The sequence below is a fragment of the Lemur catta genome, chromosome 4, assembly GCF_020740605.2.
Source record: "Lemur catta isolate mLemCat1 chromosome 4, mLemCat1.pri, whole genome shotgun sequence".
NCBI lineage: Eukaryota > Metazoa > Chordata > Mammalia > Primates > Lemuridae > Lemur > Lemur catta.
This window is the reverse complement of record NC_059131.1, coordinates 38,532,939-38,552,967: the sequence shown is the minus strand read 5'-3', so window position 1 is coordinate 38,552,967 and position 20,029 is coordinate 38,532,939. Positions and strand designations below refer to the sequence as shown.

General features: G+C 36.8%; 1 protein-coding gene across 14 annotated transcripts in view; it reads left to right on the top strand.

The window, feature by feature from the left end:
* NRXN1 (neurexin 1) overlaps positions 1-20,029 on the top strand; it is a 1,034,155-nt gene that overhangs the window by 388,286 nt on the left and 625,840 nt on the right. The gene's annotated exons all lie outside the window — the stretch shown is intronic.

Genomic DNA, 20,029 nt, shown 5'->3' with positions numbered 1-20,029 from the left:
ATGGTAATTGGTATTTTTTTTTTCAGGAAAATCATCACTACTTAAATACATTTTTAAAAAATTAATTACTTTAAAATGAAAATAATTCTCTTATTCAGAAGCATGTGATTTTGAAAAATAGGAAAATGAAATTTTTATCTTTGTTGAGTAAATATTCTGGGCACAGAGAAATTGTTGACTCTTGAGTGTTCAGTTTCATATGTACTGCATGACTGTGTATGAGTACCAGGGTCTTTGTGACATATCAGGGACATAAGATGATTAAGTTGACATAGGTCATCTAGTCAAGGTCATGATAAGTGAATTGCCTTTCAAATATATAATTATTTTCCTGAGCCTAAGTTTCTAAATTTGGATCAAATAGGGATAATAGCTCATGTACAGAACTTGTGACATTAAATTAGTTAAGATGAACAGCTTTAGAATCAGACAGACCTGCATTCCAACCCTGGCTCCCTAGACTTGGTTAGTTATATGACGTGAGACAAGATATTTAATGTTTCTGTGCTTTAATATTTTCCTTTCTAAAGGATTAAGTGAGACTATGTAATTGAAGCACTGAGAGTAGTGCCTGGTATATTGTAACATGTCGGTAGAATATAAGCTCTGTGAATACTCTCCTAATATGGTGAATATAAGCTACAATTATATTGCAGACAGGACTTTTCATGGACATATGACCTGTGTAGTCACACAAGGCCCCACGCATAGAAAGGCCCCTCTCTTTATCTAATATCTTATTTAATATCTTGAAATTCTTAATAACTTTTGAACAGGGTCTCCTCATTTTCATTTTGCACTGACCTTACAAATATGAGGATTGTCCTGATTGCAGATGAATTTATGAGATTTTGCACACATTATCTCATTTAAAAAGTTATTTTATTTATCTGTTGTAACAGCTTTGTGAGGAAATTGAGTTAACTTGGAGATCACAAGTTATGGATTTAGCATTATCAAGGATGCATCCCTAATACGTAAAAGAAGTCAGAAGGAGAAACCTCTGTTTATCAACTCCAAGCTCAGTGTGCTTTCTTCTTGTTATCCTAAATTACGACATCCACCTGCTGATACATCAAAAATTCATAAAGATAATTAAGAAACTTAGAATTTTTAGAAACATATGAGTATCTTGTTAAGGATCCAATTGGGAGTAGTCACTTTATAGTTCAAATACAAGTAATTCTTTTAGTTTTTAAGAATGTTATTATTGTCATCATCAGATTCCAATTAATATTGCTTTTTGGAAACAACCACTGTCTTCTCTGCCTGTCTTCACCACCTCTAACCAAGCAGAGTCTCTACCTGAGTCTTAAGTGCTTGTTTGAAAGAGTAAATTGCTCTTATTTGTTAACATTTTCTTCCCTAGCTTCGGTCATCACGGATTGAAATCAATCCTTCATTACCTTTATTATTTAATAGTTTTTGGTTTATTATTTATGAATAAACATAGTCATATAAAATTACATAGAACACATATTGGAAAAATTATGAAACAAGAGCGTGCAACTAACAGCTGTTGTTTTTATGTAGTTTAAAAGGAAATAAAGCCCATCTACAACTCCTAGCCCACTTAGAGATTTGCTACACAAGGTGTGGTCTGTGGACCAGCAGCATGAGCATCACCTGGGAGCTCATTAAAGATGAAAAGACTCTCGCCCCTCCCCAGATTTACTGAATCAGAATCTACATTTTAATAAGATCCCCAGATGATTTCATATGCATAGTAAAGTTTGAGTCTTTGAGCTAGAGCACCTCAATCACCTTATTTATTGACATCATTGACTATGGTGGTGCACTGTTATTTTATGTATCACTAAACACTGCCATGTCACCCGGATAAGTACGCACTTCAATTGCAACCCAAATGTGGAGTTTAGAAATGTTAAAATGTAAAACAGTGTACAACTTAGTAGCTCAGGAGGGGCTCTGAGGCTTACAGGTAGAGTCTCAGCATCTCAGAGCACACAGATCCCACAGAAACTCTTAATTCTCTCCAAGCTCCTAGATGGGCTTGGTCTTCTTTCTGGAGATGGAAGTCAGGATCTTTTTATCTGATCGCACTGAGGGCAGATAAGCCACGTGCACACACACAGCCAGGGATAATCTCCTTAACAAACCAAATTAGGGACAGCTACAGTCTTGGAATGAAGTATATTTACTATCCAAGCTTTTGATTCTGAAATAGTTGGAACTAAGCCCGTGACCATTAAAGTAAAATGCCTGTGTGTTTTAATAACAATTTAACACTAGGTCTCATATCCTTTTATTTGATTTTTAGAGTACTGCTTTCATAGCAAAATTCTTTCTTTTGCCAAAATGCTGAAAAGCACTATGTGCACGTTGACTTGGGTTAATTATCATTTCTGCACAGTAATATTCTTAGGCTGAATTCCATATATACTCTTTATTTTTTTTAGGCCGTGGTTTATATAGGATTATTTTACCTTACCACAATTTGCTAACTTAAACAGATTTCTGTACATTTATTTCCATTTTAACGACTTTGTAATATAATGGGTTATGCCCTAAAGAAAGTAAGCTTGTCCTTGGATATAAATTAGACAGTTGGGGATTTGAGGCATTAAGGGACCATTTAGGGAAATGCTGCTTCTGCAACATGAATTTTATTATCTAAAGAGCCCCCTAGAGGCATCCACAAAGTATGGCACCTCTCTAAACGCAAGCACTCCTGGCCTGGAATGTTTTTGTTGTTGACTAAATGAACAAAGCCTTTAACACATAAACAGGGACATCATTATTCCCAGGAAGAGTGTGAGTGTGCACTTACATCATGTTTATAAAAAAACAACTCTGTCTCAAGCCAGGTAGCTGAAGACTTTGCAATAGAAGCAGCAGGTATCACAGACTCTCAAAATTTCTTTAGGACACCAGGATTTTGTGGCATTTTATATCTTTTTCCACTATCTTGCCTTAAATCCTTAAATTTGTAATTAGAGGCTATTTATTCTTGAAAACATACTCAAACTAAATTAATTAGGCTTTATTAGATTAGAATAACGCTGAAAAAACCACCATCACCTTCCACCCAGGAAAATGCAGCATTGTTTTCTCTTCATAATATTTTATTTGCAGTCTTAATAAATCTTCTTTTTGTCTTTGAAATACACCTAACACAGGAAGTAATTAAATTTTAAGTGAGATACCCAGAAGTGTAGTAGAGAAGATTTTTACATTCATATTAGTTTTTCTTGAAGTAATACTTATGATCCTTGAATTATATTATTTTTTTCCAACTGTACAACTTTATTATTCTTTAATTTTCAGTCTGTCTAAGAAGGAAGAACTGACTGGAGAATTCATGGGTGGCTTGGGAAAAGGTCATCTAGCCAAATAAATATACTCTAATGTATGCAAGTCTTCTTCCTTTATCATTATTATTTTTTTATTTTATTGTGGTAAGTAGAGTTAACACGAGATCTACCCTCTTAGCAGAGTTTTGAATGCATAGTAAAGTATTGTTATCTGTAGTTACAACATTGTACAGCAGATCTCTAGAATTTATTCATTTTGCAGAACTGAAATTTTGTTAACTCTTGATTAGCAATTCCCCATTTCTCCCTCCTCCAACCCCCTGACAACCACCATTCTTTTCTTCTGTGAGTTACACTATTTCAGGTGCCTTATATAGGTGGAATCATGCAGTATTTGTCCCTCTGTGACTGGCTTATTTCACTTAGCATAATGTCCTCATTCAAGCTTCATCTTTGTTGTCACATATTACAGGATTTTATTCTTTTTTAAAGCCGAGTAATATTCCATTGTATGTATATACCACAATTTTTAATAAATTCATCTGTCAATGAGCATTTAGGTTGTTTGCACATCTTGGCTATGAATAGTGCTACATTGAACATGGGAGTGTAAATCTCTCTCCAAAAATTCTGATTTCTGTTCTTCTGGATAAATATCCAGAAGTAAGATCACTTAATTTTTTGAAGAACCTCCATACTGTTTTCTATAGCAGCTGCACCATTTTGCATTCTCACCACCTGTGCACATGGGTTCTACTTTCTCTACATCCTCACCAACTCTTTGTTTGTTGGTTTAACAGAAGCCACCATACCAGATATAAGGTGATATCTCGTCAAGTAGTCTTAATTTGCGTTTTCCTGGTGATTACCAACACTGAGCATCTTTTTGTATACCTGCTGGCAATTTTTATGTTGTCTGTGAAAAAATGTTTATTCAAGTCCTTAGCACATTGTTAAATTGGGTTATTAATTTTTTTATTTTTGTTTTTGTTTTTGCTGTTGTTGATATTTAAGGGTAGGGCCAACCCTCCTAAATATGTTCATTTATTCAACAAAACTTCACTGAGTGCCCACTATGTCTCACTTACTAGATTCTGAGTTTATAAATATAGATAATTTATACTGCCTTGGCCAGATTCCAAAGACCGACAAGGATAAAAATGAATTCCAGTGCCTTTAATTTAACAATAAAATGTATTAAATGACTACAACAAATTCGGCACTAGTCTAGATGCTATGTAAGGATAGAAGACATGATATAGGAGAGATATACATGTAAGCAATTAGATACCCTTATTCTTCTTTTCCACTTCAACTGGAGTTTCCTAAAAAGATTAAGCCAAAATGTCCTAAGACATCTGTTGTATGTAATAGTGCTAGCCATGTATCATCCTTGGGAGAATTTAGAGAATAGTTACTCAAATCATTTTCTGTTTTCTGTGATTCAGATGAAGATTCTGGTTGAGAAAAGCTGGGTAATAATTTTCTTGAGAGTAGATTGTGACTTTTATTTCTTTAGTGCAGGAACTTGGGCCATAGTAGGTGTTCTGTAGTCTTTGGGTGTATTCATTTTAATTACATTCAAATGAGATAAGTTCTGTAATAGAGATTTATGCTACATTCTATGGCAATGCAGTGTAGGGAGGATGAGTGAGTGTTCAAAGTGTTCAAAGAAAGGCTTTCTCAGGGAGGTAAAAAATATTTGAGCTTGGCATTGAGAGAAAAGTAGTATGTCTCCAAATTAACAAAGATGTGAGCTACAAAGTTGAGACAGAGGAAAAGTTGGAGAAATGGTGCAGGTGTAAAGAATACATGATATGTTTGAGGATGTGTAAAAGAATATGTGTTATTTTGGGGGATGCCTGGAGTTAATGTGGCTGGAGAAAAGATGCATGGGGAAAAGAGGTGAACAATGGTGCTGGATAAAAATTGGGGCAAATGATGGCAGGATATGACTGCTGCAGGAAGGGAATTGGAGTTTAGCCTGTAGGTCAATGGTTCAACGTTTTATGTATCAGCATCACCCAAGAGCTTTTTAAACTACAGATTTATGTCCCTCTCAGCTTCTGATTTAACAGTGGGCCCACATTTTTGACAAAAATTTAAGGTGATACAGATGCAAATGATGCAAGGGCTTCACTCTAACAAAGTCTGTTTATTATTGGGTATAATGGAGAGTTCCAGAAAGGTCTGTGAATTCTTAATTCTTAATTATCCTAAAAAGATAAGAGAGATAAGAATTTTCTACCACTACCTCCTCCCTGATCAAAAGCAAAACAAAACAACAAACAAAATACTCTTAAAATGGAAGAAAAAAGTGGGTTGAAAGAGATTCCTATCTGCCTGCTTAGTTTTTTTTTTTTCATTCTTTCTTTGTTCCCCCTTAAGGAAAGTTGGGCAAAGCATCCACAATCAGATTATCAAGAGGCAGCACAAGATGTGAAAATCTTTCTCTGCCCAGGCCCTCACAGCCTTTCTGAGCCAGCCACCTCCTTTGATGCTAGAGCCCAGCATTCTCATTAAGTTTTACAGGCTTCCTTCAAACAGCCTCACTGCTTTAAACCTGTAGCTGGTCCCCTAGTCCAGTCATAGGGCATATGATCAAAACACATGGTGTTTTTAAAAATTCAAAATACTGGATGTGCTTCCACTGCTACATACCTCTCTGTATTCTAGCAAAGGAAGATGGACAAGTTCTGCATGCAGTTGCCTCATAGTTCATTGTAAATAATTATTTGGTTCTGTAACGGGAATGGTGCTTAAAAGCAAGTGGGAGATCTCTACCAGAGAAGAGATGTTAAGAATTATATTATTAGCAATTGATTGCTCAAAGGGTTTTTGACTGGAAATTATTAGCAGGGACTAAGGAAATATAAGGCACAGACTATGTCTTCTGTTGTGTCCCTCCTGGTTCCATGGCTGGAATCTATTAAACAACATAAATCAAAGAATGAAGAGCCATCTATAGTAGGTCCTGTGATCACACTGCTAAGCTGTACGTAAGTGTGGGAGATTAAAGGGCCAGTAGAAGAGATAGATGAGATTCAGAAGTGCTTTCTTTTAATTCTGGGTCATTAAAATCTGTTTTCTTCTTTGCCAGAATCCATGTTCCCTTTTGTTCTATAAAGAATAGAAAGTGTACCTGAGCCCTCAATCATATTAGAAGAATGGAAGGAAAGGAGGGAGCGGGGAAAGAAGAGAAGCAGAGGGAGAGGGAGAAAGAGCGAGAGGGAGGGGGAGAGGGAAGAGGAGAGGGAGAAGGAAGCAAGAAAGAAGGAAGGAAGAAAGGGAGGGATAGATGAAGGAAGAAAGGGAAAAAAAAGAAAGAAAAGAGAAAGGAAACAAGCAAGCTTTCTTTTGATAATCTTCTGTGGTGGGAAAAATAATGTACAAAATTTAAAAATACAGACAACCATTCATGCACCATATTGAATATAGGATCTCAGGACCAAAACAACAATAACAACAAAAAATATGACATCCCAGGTTGATAAAGGGGAAAGAGAGAGTGAACATCTTCCATGTGCCACATCCTGTTGGAAAGTGAATGATAACTCAAAGAAATTCCAATCTATGATGCATGTGGCAGACCTGGCAAACACTGACTAAACTGAAGTGGTTTTTAAATCCTCCAGGTCAACCTTATACAAGCTTATGAAAGTCCACTTAAAACACATCTTAATCCATGGTGAAATTATCATGACAATTAAAAAGTATATTGGGATAATTTCAAATTTCGGATTCTTTTCACCACTCTTCTCATCTGCTTTTGCCAAAGATAAACATTTTAAATGTTTTTCAACATCTGACTTTCTTAAAATTATATTGTAGAAGTTAAGGTCGTGATTATTGAGAGTTATAATCATTTGTGATAACTCAAGTCTTTTACTATTTCATATATCTGACACCATTCATCAAGTCTTCTGTTGTTCCAGTAACATCCTGAAAAAACACATGTCTAGCATGCATGTCAAACCAAATATCATACTGTTTGAAAGACAGATCCAAGAGTTACATTCCCAGAACCTCTGTCTGCATATTTTGGATAGTGCCTTCAGTCTGATGAATGCTTAAGCATATGGGATCTTTGTAACACTCTGATTTGATTTACCTGTAACTTCTTTTCTTAGGTAGCCATGTTATTCCACAAGCATGAAATGTTAAAACTAGAGGAAAATATAGCAGTATATATTATAGTGGTTAGGAAAATAAACTCTCTAGTTAGGTAAGGAAACTAAGCCACAGCAAGATTAAGTGACTTCCTCCGAAGTATTTTCTTTTTGTGAGGATGTCTCATCAGTCGGGTATTCTTGATGCATTCAGTAAGATATTCATCTTGACAAAAATAATAACCATCTTGGTATTATACAAACATTCACAACATTACCCAATACTTCTTTTCCCAAATTTTTTATTCACAGATAAACTTAGAATGTGAAAGGCGTTTTCCCATTGCGAGTTTTCTCAATGTCAGAATCCTTCATGTCATTTTCTCTTTTCTTATTCTTCCCAGAACTTTAATGATCACATAATTCTATAGGCATCTCCCAAATTAACCTTGACTTTCTTGTCTGTCATCATCTAGCTAAAAAGTTTATCAAGTTATATCAGAGACAGATCATGCTTCTGTTGTTTCTCTAGTAACTTTACTTCTAAGTAAAGTTGTGAGCTTTTTCAGGGCCCATAAAACATGTCTTTCACATTCCTTACTATTCCTTAGGACGGAAAACAAGTCTTAGTATTTCTACTTAGAAATTTTTCCTCTGAATTTTCAGTTTCCAACTATAACCAAACTCTGCAGTTAATTCTGGGTCATTAAAATCTGTTTTCTTCTTTGCCAGAATCCATGTTCCCTTTTGTTCTATAAAGAATAGAAAGTGTACCTGAGCCCTCAATCATATTAGAAGAATGGAAGGAAAGGAGGGAGCGGGGAAAGAAGAGAAGCAGAGGGAGAGGGAGAAAGAGAGAGTGAGGGGGAGGGGGAGAGGGAAGAGGAGAGGGAGAAGGAAGCAAGAAAGAAGGAAGGAAGAAAGGGAGGGATAGATGAAGGAAGAAAGGAAAAAAAAGAAAGAAAAGAGAAATAAATAAATTATTTATTTAAATAAATTATTTTATTGAGGGAGATAAGTTACTTAAATGTTAACTGGTTGTAAACAAAGGGAAGAAGCATGGTAGAAGTCAGGTTTGCTGGCAGAGGAGGGATGGTACTAAAGGCTCTTCCCAACAGATATTCAGAATCCAGGGTTTTCATATTTCTCCATAGTCCAATTTCTCATGGGTCACTTTCCATTCAAAGGATTCTAGAGACCAAATAAGACAGGATTCTTTCAGCTATCAACCAAGAATCTTCTCTTAGCCAAGGCATCCAATGGAAATATAATTTATTTTTCAGATTCCTCTGGAGGATTAACAAGTCTCTTTCGCATCGCTTCACCAAGCTCCCTGCTCTTGGTCCTCTTTTCCATGTACTCTTTGTTCAAGCATTTTCTCATCTTCCGATCAAGATCGTTGCAATGACCAAAAAATTTCAGAATGTTGTGATTTTTGTGACATTCCTTAAGCAGGTTATACTGTATCTACCACTGGAACCATGTAACTATAAATTAGTAGAAGTCAAATTAACCAATCGTACTTTATTATGTATATCCATATTTTTTAAGAAAGAATCGTTCACTTCAGGTTTTCATTTTTAAGTTTTCAACAACATTCTGTATTTGAACAGTTCTTGCATTTGGAGTCAGGCATATCTCTCTAAAATATTATTTTTGTTCCTCATTTCATCTGAAACTCTGCCTAGGTAATTTACAGTATTAATTTCTCATATAAGCAATCAATTTGCTTTCCTCCATTTGGTTTTGTATCCCTCAGTTTCTGATATGCCATTCTGCTTTCCTTCAATTAGCTTTTTAGTTATTGAGATGACTAAAAGCTACCCCACCCAGTGACAAAGCAATTATTCACACTTTTTCACCCTGTTTAAAATTCATTAAATTTCTATCCACAACTGGAACTATAATGCCTTTCTTTAGATTCTTTTAGAAAACATCCAAACATTCCTGATGATTTCTTTTTCATCAAGTGCAAGTGCTTCATCCTCAATTAGCAGGACAATTTTCCAATCATATATTCGCTATTCTGATGAAGAAATTATTGCTTGGTTTCAGGGATGTTGAATTACACTATTTTCAGTGAGGAATGTTCCCTTTGAATTACTTCTGTTTCTCATTCAGTGAGGAATGTTCCCTTTGAATTACTTCTGTTTCTCATTTCTCCTTATCTTAAAATTCTTTTTTCGTGTAATACCTGTAATATCTTTGGAAAAGCACTCCCAAGTAGGTTGTCTTTATTACATCACAATCTAATCTTTAAGGCAAAAATATTTATTATTTATATTTCACTTGGCATTTTTGGAGATACAGACTTTCTCCTGAGATAGCTTAGCATTGAACTGGGGGGTCAGATTTCAACAGGGAAACACATATATTTGTTTAGTACTTCAGTAAGTGGGGACCACCTTCTAAAGACCCATCTCATTTAGAGCCCTGTGGCTTATCAATTTTTATAAGATCTGAATTTTTATCTCATCTTAGTGAGCTCACAATCTAAGAATGTGGTGATTTGTTGCGTGAGCTCTGGAGTAATACTGCCTAGGATTTGATTTGTTGTGACCTTGGACAAATAAGTCACTTCCTAGATCCCTCTGATTCCTCGTTTGCAAAGTAGAGATATAAAACTACCTACTTCATAGCGTTTTGTGAAGGTTAAGTGAGGTAGCTAATGTATCTTTAAAAGACATAGGAGAGTTAGGAATTAGACCTGATAAATATGTCTATGAGTGGCACTGAGGCATTTTACACATACTATCTAATCTTTATAATAAACATACAGAGTAATTATTCTTCTCTATGACTTCTTAAAAAATTAATTTAATTTGTTTTTTATTGAGAAGAAGGCTCAAGGAAGCCAAGTAACTTGCCCAAGGCTGCATCTTATTAAGAGATTGAACCAAGATCCAAACTAATTCGGTGTGATTTTAAAGCCTGTTTCTCTCTTCTGTGCTATGATGAAAGGGCAGTGGCAGAGAGAGTATTGGATAAGGGAAGGGAAAAGTGAGTTTTGTTTTAGATTCATTCCTTTATTTGTTTCACAAATTCACAGGGAGGAGATATTGAAGCTTTGGGAATGGGCATGCTTACCAGGAAAGGTAATGAGGACAGACGAGAAGAGACTCATTCATTTCTTTAGACTCAGTCATTTATTTGTTCAGCAAACATTTATTGGACACGCAACAGCCTTCTGAGTGTGCACTGGCTGCGTAGCAGCAAACAAGAAAACGTGTTTCTGCAGTCCCTAAAACTCCCGCAGGTAGAGAGGTTCTTGTGCTGCTATGAAATGCAGGACAGGTGCTCAAGAGAGAGAGAGATTAGAAGTCGTTCATACGGAGGAGGTACTGAAGGTTTGGCAGCCTTCAGGGGACATGAATGGACATGCCCCTTCTGGGAAGTTTAATGAGGAGAGGTTTTGGAACCATCAGGACATTGAGAAGCACCCACCTTAGGGAATAAGGGCATGAAGAGAAGACAGGGAAGAGAAGAGGTCAGATGGGAAGGGAGTATCCCAGGGTAGGGCACTAGCTGAATGACAATTAAGAACATGAGAGGGGACTCCTTGAGAGGGAGCTTTGTGGGTGGAGAGGGTAAGATAGATCCTTGAAAGCGGATCCTCAGTTTGCTGCAACAGATAAGAGGACTCTGCACCCTGGGGACACATCAGTCAAAGGCTTGGGGCATTGTGATATGGCTAAAGGTCTAGTCTCCTCTGAGGACAGAGACCCAGCTAAAGTCTAGGGCAGATCTATGTCCCCACTTAAGACAGGTCCTTCCATTTAACTTTGCTCATTAAGAATCATGTCCTAGGAGGTTTCCCACATGCCCTATAAATACCTAAGGAACAATCCCAAAAGATTTCGTTTTCTGGGCAGACTAGGGAAATCCCTACTGCAATGTCCTGTGTCAGGTGGGGCCCCTGAAGGCTGCCAAGCCGGATAAGCAGATGGGTCTGTCCTCCCAGGGAGAGTAGGCAGAGCTCACCATCTGTTCCACTAGATACGAAGGTTTTTATTTGTTGTTCTGACCTGGCTGAGCCCTTTCTTCTAGTAGTTGTGATAAAATTGTGGATCATACAGCATCACAGTCTAGGCACAATAGAATAGGGGAAAGAGTTAGGGATCTGGAAGGAGACAAATTTGCATTCCAATCCCAAGGCCAGAAGTTTTGGCAAATTTTACAACTTCTTTGAATGTTAGTTTTCTGTGCAATGGGAGTAGGAAAACAAAGGATTATTTTGACATTTGAAATGCATATCAACAAAGAAACAGAGAAACATAGCGATTTTTAATAGCATGGTATATATCACCAATGTCATTGACAACTGTTATAGAAGACAGAGAAGATCTGAGAAAGGATGAGGCTCTGAGAAAAGGTGAAGATGGCTTTGAAAGAACAATTATCCCAAGAACTCAGATTATAAGAGGTTAAGAAAAGAGTGGATAGTGAAGAGATAGAAGCTGTACTTTTTTGTTTTTGTCTGTCTGTTTGTTTTTTTTTTTTTTTGAAAGTTGGCAATGAGCAAAAGGAGTGTTGCTGGAAGAAATCTAATAATCTAATGCTGAGAGGAAGTTTTTAGCTCTTGATCCTAACAGTGCAATCAAAGCAAATATGAAAACCAGTCTAATCTAGTAGGAATAAATATGCTTATGAAAATGTTTTCTCACAGGAAGTCACTGGAAAGTTTTTAGGGAATCATGCGGAAAGAGAAAATGAAAATGATGGAAAGATAAGAGCTTTCATATCATGTTGTTTATTCTTATTTTATAGCCTTTATTTAATTCATGCATTGTTTTAGCATTTTGGCCCTCACTTCTCTTTACCACAGCAGGCTGGTGGAGAATTATTAGGGAACACAGATAATAATAGCAATAGAAATTAAAATAATATTTAACTCTCAGCTCTCACTCAAAAAAACAGCTGGGATGCTTGGCCCCTCAAATCCGCCCTGCCATGTCAGAATTCCAAGTGATATTCTGAGGCAGCCTTTCCAGTCTTCCTGGGACCAATCTTCCCTGGTGGTATTCTTTGATCCATTTCCATTAATGGTACATGTACCTGCCAGGGAAGACTTGTCAAAGTCATTATCTCAAATGTTGGCCCTGACACCCCTGCCTGCTATTAATGTTCTTTTGATTCTCATCTGGGATTCAATGCTTTCCTCACCTGGAGCAGGGGACGGGAGGGGCCAAGCTGGAGTGGAGTGGGATGGGTCTCTTTCCTTACTCTGGCCCATAAATCACAGTCAAAGAATTTGGAGCATACCCCATCTTCTGCAAAAAGTAGTACAGAGAATAATTGAGCATCCTCAAAGCACATCATAAATCTAAAAAAAAAATATTCAGAGACTAAATCCCTTTCTTATTCCAAAACTCAGGATATGTTTTCTGTCAAATCAGGTCACAGCCTAAGGAAGAGTTTCTTTCTCTTGGTTGAGTTTCTTACACTAAGCATGTTGTTGTCTCACCATGATTTCTAAAGCCATCCGTATTATTTTACTATAGGTGGCCAACAGGTCCTCACAGGAATATATGCCCAGTGCTCGATCTCCCCAGCATACCAGAATTCCCAAGCTAGATGTGGGGATCGGGCAGGTACCCTCCCCTGCCCCATTGTGGTGTTTCATTAGTGTTTTCACTGGTTTCTTATTCCTTGTAGAATCTGCTCTTATTCATTATAGAATCCTTCTCAGTGCTCAGAGAGTGCCTTGGCAAAGGACCCAAAATACAAGTGTGCTGAATATTGAATTAATGAATTGAACCTAAAGCATTGCAGAGCAGTGAGTCCTAAGCAATATTAGAGTCACCTCTAATAGTGAGACAGGATGGAAGGAAGCAGGGAGATGAGGAAGCTGTGGAGAAAGGTGGAGACAAGGGAAAATGAGAAGGTCCCAGGATTGTCCTCTCTTTTTAGGATTCAAAGAGCTGCTAGACTGAATGGAATCAAGAACCAAAACATAAACATAACTTGTTTCTTCAGTGATTAAGTAGCACACAACCCCTTTATACTATGTCTGTGGGTCTCAGGAAGAGTCATTCCTCAGCCCTTCAGCCTGAGCTCCATATTAGAAGGCTTTGCTTTTTGGCTTCATGAATTTCTCTTAGCATAGCACACGTTACCACGCCTAATAAAGTTATCAGGAGGCCTTTCTTCCCTGTTTAATGATCTGGAGCAAATGACTGCCTCTATGACTCACCCACGCATATGCCTACAGGTGTTCAAGGTTACCAGACAGTGCTGATGTGCATTTTGATTTTTTCAGGACAAAGGAATTTATAGACATGTGAATGAAGTTTCAGTTTACATAAAAATGGCCATATGTCCTGCTTTAACTTGCTACCAAATATGAAACCCAAAACTAAGGAAATTCAAGCACACATTTATATATGCAAATATACTTTACCAGCTTGGAAATATCTTGAGCTGTGATATGTAACAAATTATCTTATTGTTTCAGATTGCTGATTTTTAAAGATGTATCATTCCTTTTCACAATTTTCACCGTTTTTGAATACCTTTTCCTAGGCTAAGGTGCCAAGGGTATCATCATCATACAACTTTAAGCATATGATGGTAGTTACTTTTCTTTAACATTTCCAATATATGTTGTGTTTCATCCAATAACATGTTTTCAACAGCATAGATGTGTTGGATAAAAGAACAACTATCATGTGCCATTTAATATACTTCTTTAATCTCTAAAACATGGCTAAAATATATAGATCTTACTAAATAAATCAAGAGAATTTTGGTTACTTTCTCCTTTACAAGAAACAAAGTATCATTGTACAAACACAAAACCTATTCTGTTAGAACCACAAACCACAGGGATCAGACATGCCCCCAAAATATAACATTGCCTTTCAATCTATTAGATTTGTAAAGTGTTTTCCCTTCCTCCATCTAAATCTTATTTGATGGCTTTTAAAATTGATAGTATCACAAAGAGAAGTTGAATGACCTACCATATTTTTTTAAGGATAGAAAAATATGGGAGAAATGCACATGCTTGTAAATTCAGCACTCTTTAAGTACATCATGCTAGTACCCTGTTGGGATCAGATGACAGTCTCCATGGGTTCATTTCCAATTCGTTTGACAATGCAGAAGTACTGAGACAGAGCTGGGCTAACTGAAATGAAGAAAATACGCTTCGAATGTATTTTTGGGTATTCACTTAAAACAGATCGCCTTATTTATCCCACCACAGTAGTCTCTTACCTAAATATGCTTAAGTTTGTAAGTTTCACAACAAATAACACCCGATCAAGAATCAATTATTTTGTTCAGAAAAAAACTGCACAAATAATCTGATCTTGGAGAATTTCATTTTGTAATGATTGAGGGCAGAATGTCAAGGTGGAGGGAAAGTGTGGCTCATTTGGCCTGTGCCAGGGGCTTTTTTATATGATAACTATTGATCACTACATTGATTTAGGTCCATTTGGCTAGGATGCCTTCCTAAATTAAGTGCCCTGGGAAACTGTTCTGCTTCTCCATCTCTAAGACAAGCTCTCTGCTGCTAGTGTTGTAATGCAAATTTTGTTCTCTGCACTTGGATGAAATTGTTCTCCCAGAATTTTTTCTCTGAATTCCTCTCCAACCACACACTCACACAACCCACAGGGGTTCTAACCAGGAGCATCTTTTACCCCGAACTGGATTCTTGCTTAAAAAAAAAAAAAAAAAAAAATCAAAAGATCAATCTCACTGCAACAGATGACACAGTCTTTATAAATCAGCAGTCTATGCTCTGAGTGCTGGAGCCCTCTCTACCCTGGTTAAGGAGGAGAGAACCTGAGGGAGTCCTGCAAGTCTACTTTCTCTTTGCTCCATGAGCCAAATGCAAGCTCTGTTCCCAAGGGTACCTCTCCTGACTCCATTGCCAGCCTCAAGCCAAGAGAACCCTCCTGCCCTGTTACATGTAGAACTTCTGTTTTTCCTCACAGAGGTGCTGTCTCTCAGCTCATATGCTTGAGGAAACGTGGTCTACTACTTTTCTCTTTCTCTTCTGGGAGGCACAGATGGCAGGCAGGTGTTATTTATGTGCTGGATTGATGGCTTTTATCATTATTCAGCCTGTTTATATGACTCTGGTGTCATTTGTCCTTGCCTTTGCCAACTGGGGAAGTCGACTGTTGGAGTTTCAAATCTGGCTTTAATACTTACTGGTTGTATAACTTGAACAAGTTTCTTAATTTCCTTAAACTATCATCTGAAAATTAGGGGTGATGAGAGAAATCATAGTAGGTAGCGAGCAGGGTTTATGGTGAGGATTAAATGAGATGTTGCATGCAATGAGTTTAGCACAGTGACTGGCACACAATAAGTGATCCTTAAACTGTGCAGGTTACTTTTATCACCGCCTCTCATTGTGTGCCCTTGGAGCATCGCTGCCTCGGGCAGGTTGGAAAGGATTTGAGGCTTGCTTAACCAAGGTCAAAATTTGGATACAGCACAATAACTGTTTGAGAGCCACACAAAGGGTTTTAGAAGCCTCAGACATGTAGTAATTCTGTGGGAATGGAGCTTAATAGCCAAGGGAAGGAAGCCAAGCCTAAATCTTCGCTGAAGGGCGCCTGACTTGTGTTTAGCATGCAGACCGGGCGCGTTTCGCTGCTGGGCTTTGGCAGCACCCGCTAAGGGAAGAGAAAGATGTGTTCTCCCAGATAGAGGACACCTTCCCCCCAGCACAGCACAGAGGCCTCACTGTCCTCAGCCCCCTTAGAAAGCGCCATTGTATGCAGGGGAGAATCACAATAGCAGAGAAGAGAACTGGAATAAGATGTGGTGAAACTTCAAAGAGGAAGAAAATCATAGGCATCGTGATAATTAAAAATAGATAACTCAGAACTTCCCTGGACCTACATTTCTTACATTGCTGCCATCATTCGTCCTACTTTTTCCTTTCTGCAGATCATCATCTGTCCTTCCTTAAAGGTTTGATTCTGGTATATTTTATATATACATATAACATATATATACACACACACATATACAGATATATATATATATATATCTGTACTTATATATGCATACATTAGGTATATGGTATATGGTAAAGCCTTTCTTGATTGTCCTATTTATGAAAAGAGACACAGCTCCAGACTTTTTATACTAGTACCCCTTTCTACATTATGTGACTATTTTTTTCTTTCTTCATTCATCAGACATTTATTATGTGTGTACTATATGCTAGACATCACCTTCAGAGCTGAGAATAAAATGTTGAACAACCTTCAGTCCCTCACCTCAAAGAGCTGGGTCTGTTCTGTCTCATCTTCCCACAGGATTGTTAGCTGAATCCCTGGAATGCTGAGGACATTCACTTTCTTTCTTTGGAGCATATTGATCAATAGCATTTGAACGTATTTTGTCAGCTATTACGTAAACTGTTCACAAAATCAGAGGCCCCAGTGAAGGAAACCATGTTTGGTGCAGAACATTTTCAAGTCAGGACAGGTAGCTAGAGTTTTTAGAGTATGGTAAGTCAATTGCTATGAGTATTTACAGTATGGTGGCTGTCTTAGTCCATTCAGGCTGATATAACAAAAACATCATAGACTGGGTGGCTTTTCACAGCTCTGGAGACTGGGAAGTCCAAGATCAAGGCTCTAACAGATTCAGTGTCTGGTGAGGGCTTCCTAGTTGATAGACATCAGTCTTCTCATTGTGTCTTCACATGGCAAGAGCAGTGAGGGGGCTCTCTGGGGCCTCTTTTATAAGGGCACTAATTCCATTTATGAGTCTCCACTCTCATGGCCTGATCACCTCCCAAAGGCTCCATCAAAGTTTGAGTTAGGATTTCAACATCTGAATTTGGGGGGGGGAGCAAGGGGAGGCACAGACACTCATTCCATATCAGTGAGGTAACGCTAGCTATCCAGGAGAATGCCATAAAACCTCCCCTGCACTCACTGACTGGTTAGGCATATAAAAGTATTAAGATCATGGGAAAAGTTGAAAAGTTGTGTATATGAATAGAATACTTTGTATGGTTTCATAGATGCAATGGTATTAAATAAAATAATTCATGAGCAATATTATAAAGAACCAGCACTTCACAGAGCTACATCACACAGTTCATGTGTCATACAAGCGCATTTCATACCCACAGCAGCATAAAACTCTATTTTTTTAAAAGGTAAATACAATCTTGGTAAAATCTCTAACTGAAAGCTTATTTAAAAACTCTGATTTAAAACTGCATGTAACTGATTTTTTAAACATTTAAAAATGCCTTTGTTGTATCCTGCATTTGAAAGGGCCTTTAAAGTTTACAAAATGTCATCATTTATTTTACTATAGTTCATACAGAGCAAGGAGGAACCTTACATAGCAATTGTTACATGACCGGTATTCCATAAATATATTTATTCATTTGTGTATCCATTCATTCAGATACTTGTGAAGAATCTGCTATATGCTGTGCATTGTGGATGTAACAGTGACTAAAACCTAATGGGTTCTGACTTCACATGGTGCTTAGAGTCTAATGAGTGAACCATATACCTGAGAAACCAACAATAGTTAGATCCCTGACCATTTTCAGGACAAATAAAATTAATTTCTAATTAATCTGAGAAAATAAAGACTCAGAAAAGTGGCAACTAGGTAAAATCAGAAAAACCAGTAAATATAAGAGAACAGACTAGAACAAAGATACTGTGATGAACAATGACACATTTTTATTATTACACATCTTTCAGGAGTGGATGAAGGGGAACAAATCAGACAGTAAACTCTCCAGGGTTTCTGTTGTTTATCTCCTCCTCCATCGCAATTTTTATACACACTGTGTATACTCCACGTAATTCTGATTAAAATATATGATTTTATGAGGTATAGATGCTTTGAGTTCTTTCTGTCAAAGATACAATGTCACAGCTATTATTTGAGTTTAATAATGCCATTTTTAACATCTGATATTGATCAATAAGGGATTAATTCTATTTTCCACAGTATTGCCATAATAAGACAAGAGGAACGTGTAAAACTACAGTTTATTCACTTGCAGGATTTACTTTTGGTTTTTGAAAAAATATTTCTTGAATTCTGGATGCTATTTCAGAAGTTTTAACTTGATCAGCAGAACTGGATTTATGGCCTGGATGTCTGATGTGGGAAAACAGTCAACTTGATCTGCCTCAGTTCCAGTCAGTTTGGTTATAAGCATTTAGCCTACAGATAAAATGTCTAGCCTTTACTGAGTGCCTAGAACATAAGAGGCACTAAAAGATGAGAGAGAGAGAAAGAAAGAAAGAAAAAGTTCTTACTAGAATAATCATTATAATACTTCATATTGTTTACATTTGTTTTAATGCTATTTTATTTACATATATCTTAATATTATCTTACACTGGCTTGCACTGTTAACTTTGGAAAGGACACTCACGTAGCATTACATCTGATTCTCACGAGACTTTTCCCCAAACCTCATTTTTTAATATATCACTTTCATAATTATGCCATATGTATATATAACCTGTGTCATCATTTACTTAATATTTTACATTTATACTTAATTTACTTTTGAAATGAATCTCATCCTAAATAATATTATCCATGAAATTACAACTCTAATATGCTATCCTATTTTTCCTCCAAGTACACTTCCAAATAAATTTGCTTGGAAATTAAATACAATCTTTGGACCAACTAACATCATCTGGAACATCACCAGTGGTATGAGTACCAATTTTTAGAGGTATAAGACAACTTTGTGAAATAAGGAAAACCAGTCATGAGCATAACAATCCCTGAGATTGAGGCTCAGAGGAGTTAAATAGATTTTTGTAGTGAAACATAACCATTACAGCCAGGCACAGAAAGATTGTGTCTTGCCCAATGTCAAGGAACTTGGTAGAGACAAAGTTGGCATTGGAACCCAGGATTTATGTCACTGTTGTAAATTCTTTGTAGCACACTCTCTTTTTGTTAAGTTCTCTCTCCTAATACAGGACAGAAACAATATATTGCAACAATAGCAAGCATAATAATAATATTTGTAAGTATTTGATTTTCCAGCATGAACAAAGAACCTGAGAAGTATTTTCATAAAGCTAGCTGTCATAATAGGTAATTTGTATTATTATAAATGAATACATTATCAAGTACATTTTATTAAATTTTATTAAATATGTACCTGTACTTCTAACTTCCCAAATTGTTTTCAAAACTGTTGGTATATTAGCTTCTATGTTTCCCACCTCTTTCTAGTTAGAATAATGGTAAGGAAATAGATATTATGAACTATCACTTTTAATGAAAAGGAAAAGAGCTTGAATTTAATGCAAAATGACTCAGTCAGGGTGTGCTTGTGGGACCACTAACTAATATTTCTTAGACATTTCTTTTCTGGGGAGAACAATTTTAGTTAGGCTACTGTTGATTTTTTTGATTGAATAAGGGTTATAACTATACATTCATTCACTCAAGAAATTCTTAATACATGCACATCGTGTACCAAACACCACTTTAGCTTGGAATATAATAGTGAACAAAAGGGAAAAAGATCCTACCTTTTTGGAGCATATACTGTACTGGAAGGAATTAGACACTAGACAAATTTTTAAAATATATAATTCATCTGCGAATGTTATAAGTTTTTGAGAAAATTTAAGTAGATGTCCCTGGGCCAGAAGAGAA